Source organism: Jaculus jaculus, chromosome 15 (assembly GCF_020740685.1).
Source record: "Jaculus jaculus isolate mJacJac1 chromosome 15, mJacJac1.mat.Y.cur, whole genome shotgun sequence".
NCBI lineage: Eukaryota > Metazoa > Chordata > Mammalia > Rodentia > Dipodidae > Jaculus > Jaculus jaculus.
Window position 1 is genome coordinate 51,011,440 of NC_059116.1, and position 13,156 is coordinate 51,024,595.

A 13,156-nucleotide genomic window follows, 5' to 3' on the forward strand; every position below is an offset into this window, starting at 1 on the left:
CAAAGAAAATACTGAAGAGAGCCTCTCCCTAGCTGGGTGAAATGGAATCTTCCACTCCACCTCGGTTCCCACGGGCATTCTATCTTCTCAGAGCGAAAACAAGGGTCCGAACTCAGAGTCAGATGCTTTATGGATTTAGTAATTGATGGAATGTAACAGTTCTTTGAAAGATAAAATATGAAGCCATCACAATGTAGCTTAGGTCATTTGAATCAGTCTGTATCCATTAAAAGAATCAAATTAAGTATCTTTATAGAATTGAAGACACCAGGGTCAGTTAGTTACACTGTTAAGTTCTACTGAACACTTAAAGTGGAAATAATCCTAATTATTTAAAATCTCTTCTAGAAAATAGAAACTGGGGCTGGAGAGATGGCTTAGCAGCTAAGAGCTTGCCTGTGAAGCCTACGGACCCTGGTTCGAAGCTCAATTCCCCAGGACCCTTGTTAGCCAGATGCACAAGGGGGCACATGCATCTGGAGCTCCTGTAGAGTGGCTAGAGGCCTTGGTACACCCATTCTCTCTCTCTCTCTGTCTTTCTCTCTCCCTCTTTCTCTCAGTGTTTGTTGCTCTCAAATAAATAAATCAACAACAACAACAAAAAAGAAAATAGAAACTGAAGGAAGACATTTTAATCTTTTCTTTGAGGCAGTCATGGCATCAATATTGAAACAAGTTGCAGATTTGCATGCACCAAAGCTGCTTTTGAATGTTTATAGGAGATGTATTCATAACTGTCACAAGTTGGAAGAAATAAAGTTGCCCTTCAATAAGTGAGTAGACAAACTATGGTGCATTCACACAGTAAAACATTAGTTATCTGTAAATAGAAATTAGCTAACAACTATGAGAGGACATGGATAATGCTTTTCTCTTGAAACAGGGTTTCACTGTGTTGCTGTGGCTGGCCTGAGTGCCCTTTAGCCCATGCTGACCTCAGACTTCCAATGGTCCTCCTGAGCATGCTTTCCAGTACTGGAATTACAGGCATTTCTCACAACCAGCTATCACCTTCTTAAATGCATATTGCTAATTCTGAAGTATCAATCCAAAAGGCTGTGTTTTAGTTACTCTTCTGATTGCTGTAACAAAAATAACTAATAAAAATAATGTAAGGAGGAAAACTTTATTGTGGCTTACAGTTCAAGAGGATTTCATCCATCATGGCATGGAAAGCATTAAGCAGCTGGTCACATTCAGTCCACAGTCATGAAGCAGAGAGAGATGAATTACACTCAGCTAACTTTCTCCTTCTTATACAGTCTAGGACCCCAGCATGGAGTGGCAGCACCCACACTTAGGATGAGTCTTCCCACCTCCATTAAACTCATCTAAAAACTCCCCCACAGATATGTTCAGAGACTCATTTCCATAGTGAGTCTACATCCTGTGAAGTTGACAGCAGAGATTAGGCTATATAATTAATTATATAACATTATTAAAACAAAACATGTAAAAAAAAACCAGTAAATTCTGCATCAGTGGTACCAAGATTTTCGGTGATGGGCAGGGAGTATTGATGAAATAATATATTATGGATCATCCTGTAGTGATAGCCACATAATACCTTGCCTTTATCAAAATTCATAGTACTTTACAGGTATAGAGTAAAACATAATATATGCAAAATATAAAATGATGCATGTTAGGAGAGAAGATGCACAAGATAGAAATGTAATACCAGCATAATATACAAGTTCAGGAAACAGTTAAATAATTTTGGAGATGTGTGGAGTCTATATAAGAGTGTCAGAATAGACTGTACATTAAAAACCACTTTAATGACACTCAGGGGACTGAGGCAGCAGAATTACAGAGTTCAAGGCCAGTCTCGGCTATAGGGTGAGACCCTGCTTTAAAAACAACAGCAACAACCAAATAAAAGACCTGTGTTGTAGTGTCTGAACCTGTTCCCATGTGGGTAGGGACTAACAATGCTGGTGCTGTCAAGTTACACATGTATACTGGAATTCCATACTTAAGAAAACAATGGAGCCACATTCTCTACTATTGAAATACTAGGTTACCCATTAAGACACAGAGTGGCAAAGGAGTGGAGAAGTCAACACAACCCATGCTTAGTGCTGTATGCATATGTATGGTTTAGTCTAGCGTGGGTAGATACAACATTGTGGGGGATTAGTATGCTTGGGATGCCATAACACAACACCAGACAGTGAGTATCTAGACAACATTGGTTTATCTTCCCATAGTCCTGGGGATTCAAAAATCAAGATCAAGGTATCAGTAGGTTGTAGCTTCTGAAGTCTCTCTTCCTGGCTGTTTGTAGATGGCCTCTTCTCACTGTCTCCTTACAGGATCTTTTCTGTATGTTAGTGCATTTTGTGTATATTCCTTGTTTATAAGATGAGTCAGATGGGTGTCAGGGCCCAACCTAAGCTTTCAAATTTATTCACCTCGTTCATTGCCATGCATCCAAATAAGGAATATTTTGAAGCGATAAAGGGTAAGACAACAACATCTGAATTTGGGGGAGTCTCTAGTTAGCCTAGAATGTTGGGCATAATAATAATTTCCAAAAGAAACCCACCCAATGTATAGATGCCCCAGACTGGCAGATGACAATGGGTACTTTGTAAGGAACTAGAACTGGGAACTCTGATGCTTTGTCTTAACTGTCAACTTCCTAAGATTCAGAATACCTAGGTTATTAGTGAAGCATACTTCTGGGGGTATTTGTAGTCATGTTTTCAGAAAATATTAGATCATGAGGGATGTGTAATAATGAATCTACTAATCCCCTGATTTAAAGTATGATGGTATTATTAGGAGGCTGGGCTTGAAAGGAAGGTATCACTGTAGTTGTACTCTTAGTGGCCACATTCCTCCTTCCTGTATTACATCCTCTTCTTCTTTGTTCCAGAAGGTGTACAGACTTCCTCCACTGTGTTCTGTTACTGTTATGGTATTCTTCCTCCCAAATACATGAGTCAAGTGACTGAATCCTCTGAATTCATGAGCCAGAATAAGATTTACCTTCTTTAAGTTGTTTCTGTAAAGTATTTGGTCAGAGTTACACAAAGGAAACTAATATATTAACACCATTGAGTTGGCACAATATAATTACATGTGTCCTTAGAAGAATGAGAAAGGAAGGTCGGAGGAAGAGAAAGAAATGAGACAAAGTAAGCAGGGGTAAAGTTGAGGGGAAGCATGTGCCAGAAATATATGAGCAGCCTCTATAAGGTAGAAAAACAAGAAAACAATCCTGTCCTTGGACATGTGGGCAGAGAACAGCCCAGCTAACACAGTGGCATGATTCCAAACTCCAGGTCAAGAATAATCCATGTTTGTTGGTGAATTGATATGGTTTTTGGAAAAAGAATAAGAAACTAATATAGATATCACATATTTATACAAAACTACTTATATATGAATTAAATGATCTGAAAATAATAATAAAATCATGTATCTCTAAATATAATATTCCCCCTCTCTATTGATGTCTTTGGTAGTTAGAATGCAAAATATCTCCCACTGCCTTATGTGTTTTGAATACTTAGTACCCAGCTAGTGGCAATTTGGGACAGTTATTAATTCTTTGAGAGATGTAGCCTTTCTGGGGAAGGTGTGGCAATAGGGGTAGGCCCTGGGATTTTATGGTTCAGGTCCCTTTTCAGTGTGAGCAAGCTCACTCAGACGTTTTCCTCCCAACGTATGTGACAAAGTGTGATGCCAAAGCCCCTGCTGTGGTGAGGCTTCCCCTTGAAACTGTAGCCAATACACGTGTTCCTTTAATACAACCATGTGTTTTTTTCTAGCAATGAAAAGGTAACTGTTACAATTTCCATTTGTGGCAATTCTATCATATTTATTAGCTAGAAATGAACTCAGGTGAGAAGGTTAGACATAATTATATTGACTTGTCTAGGGGGGAGTCTGAGGAAAGAAAAATAGTATAAAGATCATTTTAAATTAATCATAAAGCTTATGCAATATTGGGTTAACAGATTAGTATGTCTTATATCTTTCTCTTTACTTTATCAAAATGAAATGAATAGTGTTAAATGCAGTTCTCATGTGTCACTGGTTAGTTGGTGTCTGTATTCAAACTCTTCTGCAGGGTAGAAACCTACATCAGATTTTATAGTGAAAAAACCTGAGTCCTAGCATATCAATTTCAGAAGTAAACTGTGATCCATGAGTATATGGTCTATGCATACAAGATAGAGCTCAACTTTTTATCTCATCATAATCTTCTAAAGTAGACAGAAAGAAGGTCTATCTCTCTAAGATTGTGAATAGCAGAGTTCAGATGCCAATATTTATCCATTTCTAGTGCACACTTGATTTGATGATGACAATAAGATATTAGCAAACAGAAACTATTCTTTGGTAGGATCTTCTTACTTACCCTCTGGATCCTTATTTAGTGGCTGCATCTCAAGGCTAAAACCTGAGTGTCTGGTAAAACAGTAAGAGTTACTGCACTCTATCTCCAGGACCTCATTGCTGTTCTTAGTTGGAGTTCTTTCTGCCCAACACTCTCAGCTTCCTCTTAGAGAAGTTGCCTTTGCTCCAAGCTGTGCAGGGCTCTGAGTTCCTCTGTGTCATATTGTGCCACTTGTCTACACGTTTCTCCCGGTGAGTCTGCCTAGAACCAGATAGGTGCTAGATAGCTTGTTGGGTAAGGAAATAACTGTCCCCTTCTCACATTCTTTTCCAGTTAGTTGAATATTTTCACCAGTTCATTGTTATCATTTTGTTTTTGTAATTCTCTAAGTTACCATAACTTGTGTGGATACCTTGATTACCAGGATATTTCCAAAAGATTAAAAGAATTAGGCAAAATTGTGATGTCATGAGTATGGGAAGCAAGGCTATTGTTTAGTATTTACCAAATCCCAAGTTAAAAGGATGAAGAACATCAATGTTACTGTACTTTAAGGGGTCAATAAATATTTGGTACAAGCATCAACAATGTGGGGCACTAAATATTCACAATGATGTGGATAAATGAGTAGACAGAAAATCCAATCTAAGTTTTATTCTTTAACTCTTGAAGAAACAGAGAGGAAAAGTAGCTCTTACCAGAGGCTACGTAATTCACTGAAGTCCTTCCAGCAGATCCAAGTAACTGCAAAATCTTTAGTAAAACCATTCAGTCATCTAATAATTAACATTGAACTTGGGAAACACTTTGCCTTTAAAGTTTATTTATTAAAATGTAAGTTTGGCTACTGTGGCTGCTGAAGAACAAACCAGGGGATGGGTTGCCATCAAGCAAGGCTAAGCACTGGGTTGAGCACCTGGGAAATGATTCTGAGGCAGGGCTGGGGGCTGAGCACCATTCCATGGCAGTTGGCAGTTGCTGGGAGCAAACAAACCAGAGGAAGGCCAGCAGTGGGTAAGACACAGCACCATAGCTAGACACCATCCTGTGGTAGCTACTGGGTGACTTCTGGGAAGTGTTCAAGCAAGGGGAAGGGCCAATGACAAAGGGTGTGAGCAGGGCTGAACTCCTGATATAAGTGTAATTCTGCAGGGGACTGAGCACTAGGGATAGCCACCATTCTACAGAAGCTACTGGGCAGTGCACAGCCCAGGGGAAGGGCTCATGGGAATGCACAGAAGTTGGGCTAATCCTTTGTGAGGAGGAATTTGTCAGCCTGCATGGTGGGGCGAACCTGAGGGAATGGAGAAGCATGGGGTTGGGGTGAACCTGAAGTGGGTGAATAACTGCCACTATGTATCAGTAGAGAAGACAATACTAGAGTACATAGCTATTGGGAAGTGTTCCTACTCGCTGGGCCCAGTCCTGCCTTGACCAGCCACAGCCAACCTACTTGGAAGAGATTCTAATACTTGCAAACTTCCTTCTCTCCCCAGAAATATCTCAGGAAGGGCTGAATCAGACGGCAACTGCAGACTGGCTCTAGCCTCCAGTAGAAACTCAGAGATGTTCTCATTACAAAAATTCAGAGATGGTTTATCAGTTAAGGCGCTAGCCTGCAAGGCCTAAGGATGTATGTACAACTTTCCAGATCCCACATAAGCCAGATGCACAAAGGTGGGGTAAGTACAACATCACACATGCCACTAGGTGGCACAAGCATCTGGAGTTCAATTTCAGTGGCTGCGGCTCTGGCTGGCCAATTCTCTTTATATCTTTCTCTCTAATTTAAAAAAAATTCAGAGTGAATAGAACTGGAAAAACAGTACCCAGCTTGGACACCAGGCAAGCCAGGCTTCCCAGGGTCTTATCCAAATTTGCCTGGAGTTGGCACACACAAACATGTAGCTAGCCCAACTCTGTAGATAGGCTTTGATCCCATACCCACTATGATCAAATCAGACCAGGCCACACAAAACTTGCTATACAAGAGCTACTATTTCTGCATTCTCAGTGAGACAACTGATCTTGAGATGTGTAGACCCTAGTGCAAAGCAAATAACATAGGACACCAAGAAAAAGGATAGACATCAAGATTACCTAGTTCCTCAATGAAAACCTCTAATGAAACCTTAGAGGAAACCCAAGACATAGAATTCCAAAATGAAATCTTAACAAGCATTTTAAACAAAATTAATGAGACCATGAAAAAAATGGCTTGGTTGACTTGGAAGAAATTTGACAAAGAGGAATCAAACAGGAATTCTAAGAATGACTGAAGGGAAAAATTCAGCAAAAAAATAAGTTGAATTTCAAATTAAAAGATGGCTCAATGAATTGGAACAAACATGATAAAAAGAACTCAAAGGTGGATGAAACAACTCAATCAATGGCTGAAGGAAACCTAAGAGAACCATGAAATGGTACTTCATAAATGGCTTACTTAAATTGAAAACTATCTGCAAGTGATCAACAGAAGGCTAAAGGAATTTGAGGAGAATCAAGGAATAAATGAACTCATAGAGACCATTACAGCAAACTTGACAAGGACATATCCAAATGCAGAAATGAAATCCAAAGACAATACACAGTTCAAACCAAGAAATAAATAATGGAATTCAAGCAAGAGACAGAAATGATAAGTAAAAACTTAACAGCAGGCAGAAATGCAATAACTCTCTTAAAAGTCTCCCAAGAAAGCCTCACCAATAGAATAGATCACATGGAGATCAGAATTTTGGAACTTGAGGACAAGACAGAAGAACTAGATTGGTACTCCAAAAACAATGTTAAATTAAAAAAAATTGTGCCAACAGAACATGAGGAAACTGAGGTACCTGGAAGAGATCCATTATTTGGATTATAGTCACATAGGAAGGGGAAGAAATAAAAGCCAAGGGCATCTTTTTATGGGGCTTGTTTATTTTTATTTAATTATTTACAAGCAGGGGAGAGAGACTGAGAAAGTATGGGTGCACCAGGATTGTCCTCCCACTGCAAACAAACTGCAGACACATAGGCTACTTTGTGCATCTGGCTTCATGTAGGTTTATATAGGTACCAGGGAACTGAACCCAGGTTGTCAGGAATTGCAGGCAAGCATCTTTAATCAATGATCTATCTCTCCAGCCCCAAAGTTTTATTTATTTGTTTATTATCTGAGAACAGGTCTTCTGCTATAGCCCAGGCTAGCATTAAACTCATTATCCTCCTGTCTCACTTGTTGAGTGTTGGAATTACAGAGATGCCCTAGCTCAAATGATTATCCTGTTAATTGTTCAGCTTGTTCATCCACTTCATAGCCTCATTATCACTCTTCTCTACCTTTGTCATATCAGCAGCATCCAAATAGTTGGACTGGTCCTCCTTGTTTTTAAAAGAACTGATGGCTTTCAGGTACTAATGGATTTGCTTCCTTAGTTCTTCAAATAATTTTGGTCTTTCTTCAGATTTCTGGAACCATGTCTTAATAGGTTGACCTGAAGTTGTTAATTCAGCCAATTTATCTATATAAACTTACTTTGGCTGGTCTTTACCATCTTCATACAACCAGTTTTCAGTATCTTCCAATTTCAAGGTAAAACTATTATAATTATCTTCATTCACAAACTTCTCATACTCACCACTGAGTTTGTCTCTGATCTCATAGATGCATTCCTCCACTGCATTCTTGGCATCATTTCGCTCTTTCTCCAGCTTGTCCTGAATGACTATCTTACCCTCATTTTCAATGTAAACGTGGAGTATCTCTCGGTCTATCTGTCAGGACAGCTGATTCTCAATTGGCAGGTCCACAGTACTGGTCTTTACTTTTGCTTTTTTGGCTTGTGGTGGTTGGTTCATCTTTTCTTCTTTTGATTCAGCTTGAGAGGTTTACATTTCTTCAGACTCTGCCTTATTTTCTGCTGTGATTTTTCTTTAACTTGTGGTTCCTCCTCGTCCACTTGCATCTTCTCCTTCTTGTTTGCATTTTGACCAGTTTCCATATGCTCCTCCTTCTCAGACTTGTGTACTTACATTAGGGATGCACTGGATACATTGAAAATTCCCTGGACATTTACTCAAACCTTGGGTTTCACTTTTGAACAGGAGCCAACAGGCTATGGAGTAACTTTCTGAATGGAAAACAGAACTACAGTAGGATCAGGGAAAATCCTGAGGGAAGTGATAGTAGGTCTCAGAGAGAAAGGATCCTTTCTATAAAATGTGAGAACTTGAGCAGCATTGTTTTTGGAAAAGACTTCATAGTCATGTGACCCTTCTTCAACTGGAGAATTCCATCTCAAGGATATTGGATATGGTACCACATCTGTGATAGAAAATTCTCTGACTTTGAAGCAGGTGATAAGATCTCACACTGCAATACACAGCTTCATCTGCATTTAATGTTGTTCTAAGTTCTTTACCAAAGAAGTTACTGATCTTTTCCACTGCAGGGATTCCTGCACCAGTACCAACTATCTCCACTCCATAAACATCTTCAACCTGCCATGTTCTAAGACACTGTGAAGTTGTGGCACCACTCTAGCTAAGAGATCCTCACACATCTCCACAAATTTACCTCTATTCATACTTCCAGATACATCAATATTATTCATAAAACATTCAATGCTCACAGGGACTTCTGAAGCATTTGCTCTCATCAGTTTCTCACACTCTTGAGACAACCATAGCAATGTTTGGATCTGAGATTTTATGTCTAGCTTGTACTTTTATCTTTGTCCTTCACAGAAATGATTTGCTAACATCTCATCAAATTTTCTGTCTCCCAATGTTGTGTCAAAAACCTTGGCCAAAATTTTCAGATTTTCCCTATTAAATGCACATACAGAAACTTGATAGGCAAAATGCCCCATGTCTACAAAAACTACATTTCCTAGTTTCTCTTCTAAGTCAGGAAGATCTTGTTTATAGATTCCATAAGCAAGAGCAAAGGCAGTAGTTTCATTCACTAACTATAAGCAAATGAGATGCATGATCTGGATCTGGGCTGCATCCATCACTGATCACAATTCTGCATCAGTATAAAAATAAGGAACTGACACAATCTAGTCAACAACAGGCTTCTTAAGAACACTCTCAATTGTCTTTTTCAGTTTGGACAAAAGCATGGCAGTCACTTGCTCAATGGTGACATTTCACTCTTCTTCCATATATGAAACCTTTTATGCCCATTATTCCAGTGGATAATTGCACAATATTACAACTAGATTTTTCTGCCTCCACAAGTGGATCTGAAGGGACCAAACTGATGTGATATCAGGCTTCAGTAAGGTGCTGCCCTATCTAGGCTTAGGTTTCAGTTTCCAGGAGACGTAGCAAGACTTCTGGGAAAAACCATGAACTTGTTAGATTACATAATGATAACCCATAAGCCCACTTGGGAAGATTGTCAGTAGCTCTTACAGGTTCTTTGTACTACAGAGGAAAAGGAGGCAATTCTAGCTGCTGCCCACAAGCTGGTCCCTGGACCTAATAGTCAGCTCACAACTGAGCAGGCTTATGTGGATGCAGGCTTTCCCTGAACCCACCCAGATTAGGATCCCAACAGCCCTGTAGGTAAGGAGATACTGAGAGTCTACCACCAGATTCTGATGGGGGGGGGGTCTCTGAGAGGCTGCAAGGAATCCCATAAATTTATCTATGGTAGGACAGGTTATACAAGGTAAGGAGGAAAGCCCAGGGGCCATATTAGAGAGACTACCAGACACATACCTAGCTTATACACCCTTGGATCAGGAAACAAGGGAAAACCAGTCTGCTGTGAACATGGCTTTTGTCAACCAGGCAGCACCAGACATCCACAGAAAAATCCAATGACTGGACAGTTTCGTGGATAAACAGATGTCAGGAAAACTTTATAATAATTCATAGACTCCAGAAGATAAACAGACTAGAGGATTAGCCAAAATACTACTGGCTGCCATGGGGAAATCTAACAAAAGGGTTAGAAGAATGGGCCAAAATTAGACAGCAAAATCAAAACTGGTATGAATATTTGTTCAATTGGTCCCTTTGGTTAACGACTTTAATTTCTGCCCTAGTTGGTCTCCTTATTCTTTTACTGCTTGCCCTCACCTGGACCTTGTAACATTAATGCTTTGGTAAATTTGTTAAGGATCACCTAGCCACATTACAATTAATGGTTCTGAAACAATATTACCAACCTTTGGAGCCTTTGGATACATACATCTCAAGGATTTGAAATGAGGCCACAGTCAAGGGGGGAATGAAGGGACCAAACTGAGGTGATGACAAGCTTCAGTAAGGCGCTGCCCTAACTAGGCCTAAGTTTCAGTTTCTTGGAAAGGTAGGCAAGATTTCTGGGAAAAACCACAAACAAAGGGTAGCTGTTAATCAACAGTGACCCTGACATGTGGCCGAGGAAGATAGCCACCATTTTGTGCACTGGGGGCTGAATCCGCTCCTGGAGACATGTCCAAACATGTCCAAATATGCCCCAATAAATCAGAGACGTACAACTGTAACTGTTGCTTGCCTAGCCAATCACATCAGAAGATTACCTAAACCAACTGGAATTCCCCTAGTTGTGCTTAAGGAGCCTGCATGCTCCTCTAGGGGGCTGCCATTTTGTATGAATGGTTGACCCATGCATGTTGGCTGATTCTGCAGAATAAACTTTCTTTGTTTTTACATACTATTTGAGTCCAGCATCTTTTGTCAGTGATCTTCAGACCCTTATAGATCAAAGAATCCTCACCGATGGAATCTTTCAAATACTTGAACTGTGTTCTTTGCATTAGAGACTACCTGCTCCAGTGGAACAATTTTTCCATGGAACAGCTTCATGGCTGCTCCAGTGGAAAAATTCTTAGCACCAAAAGAAATACAAGCCAGCATGAAATGGTTGGTTGCTATACTCATTAGCAATCGCCTCGATACCACCAGAACAGGCCACAGTGATGCAGCAGCTCTGAAAGCCCAGGTTTATGGCCACTACTGACATGGTGACTACTACTTGTTCAGGCTTGGCCCAGTCCAGTGTCCCAGAATGGACACTGACCCTGCAAGGTTGGCCCACAGAGAATGGGTGGGTGACCAGGCCATGTGCTCGGGAAGAACTGAGGCTCCGGGAAGGGTGTGCTGATGATTAGAAAAGGGTAGTTTAAAGCAGGAACAAGAGAGGGGAGTTTACTTAGAACCTTGGAAGAATTACATTGTTTAATATTAACTTTTCCAAGTTTTGTTTTTTCTTTGAAGTAGAGTCTTACTCTAGCCCAGGCTGACCCTTGAGCTTGTGAAGATCGTCTTATTTCTGCCTGCTGAGTATTGTGACTAAAGGAATGTGATACCATGCCTGGACTATTTATTTTTATTTGCTAACCTTTTTGAAGTAGGGTCTTGCTTTAGCTCAGGCTGACCTGGAATTCACTATGTAGTCTCAGGGTGGCCTCAAACTCACAGCAATCCTCTTATTAAAGAAACATTTCCCATCTTTATGAAAGAGGGACTGATCCAGGTGCAAGAGGTACAAAGAATACCAAATAGGCAGGACCATAGAAGAAATTCTCGCATCACATTATAACCAAAACACTAAACACAGGAAAAAAGGAGAGAGTACCAAAAACTGAAAGAGAAAAACAATTTGTTCCACAGAGGAGTAAAGCTATTAGAATTACCTCAGAGTTTTCAATGAAGACCCTTAAACTCAGAACAGCTTGGAATGGAATATTTAATTTTTTTGTTAATTTTTATTTATTTATTTGAGAGTGACAGAGAAAGAAACAGGCAGATAGAGAGAGAGTGAGAGACAATGGGCATGTCAGGGCCTCCAGCCACTGCAAACAAACTCCAGATGTGTGCACCCTCTTGTGCATCTGGCTAACGTGGGTCCTGGGGAATCTAGCCTCAAACTGGGGTCCTAAGGCTTCATAGGAAAGCATTTAACCACTAAGCCATCTCTCCAGCCTTGCAATGGAATATTTATAACGTTAAAAGATCATGGCTGCCAACTCAGACTACTATACCCAACAAAACTGTCCCACATATTAGAAGTTAAACTTTCATAATATAAGTTGGCTTTATGAATATATGGACACTAAGCCAGTCCTACAGAGAATACTACATTAAATACTCCCACTGAAGGGATGAACAAGCATTCACATGATCCAAGAAAGAAAAAGAAATAATAAAAAATTGGTACAGACATGAAAGCATATAAAGAGCAATAAAACACCAAAGTCTACACAAAGACTTCAAATCAATAGGGATGAAATCACACTTCACAATTACATCAGTGAATATTAATGGACTCAACTCTGCAGTGAAAAGACAAAGGGTAGCTGGATGGATCAAAAGGCTAGAGCCATCAATATTCTGCTTACAAAAATCCATCTTACCATTAAAGACAGAGACTACATTAGTGTGAAAGGATGGAAAATGAAAATGAGAAACAAGCAGGCATTTCTGTTCATAAATATAAAGTTTATTTCTGTTCATAAATATAAAGTTTATTTCTGTTCATAAACATAAAGTAAAAGAGATAAAGAAGGACACTTCATACTCATTAAAGAAATAATGTAGTTATTCACAATAAAATATGGCTTGCTTCTCAAACCACCTATTGTACTTAAATTGTACTTAATGGTGTCTGGGGTCAGATCGGGAGGAAGACTGGCACACAAACAGGAGGATGGATTGACTAAACAATAAATTCATTTAGAAAAATGTACAAGCTATGGTTAGGTTCCTGAGGAAGATGTTCTATTCTCCTCAGCTAGGATGAACTCATACTCAAGAACTCATAGAAAATGGGGTTTTCTGTACAGGATTATCAATACC

The 13,156-nt window shown here is 39.7% G+C and overlaps 1 pseudogene; it reads right to left on the reverse strand.

Annotated features, from left to right (window-relative positions):
• Nucleotides 1-7,624: 7,624 nt before the first annotated feature.
• LOC101608048 lies at nt 7,625-11,321 on the reverse strand (annotated as a pseudogene).
• Between the last annotated feature and the right edge of the window lie 1,835 nt (nt 11,322-13,156).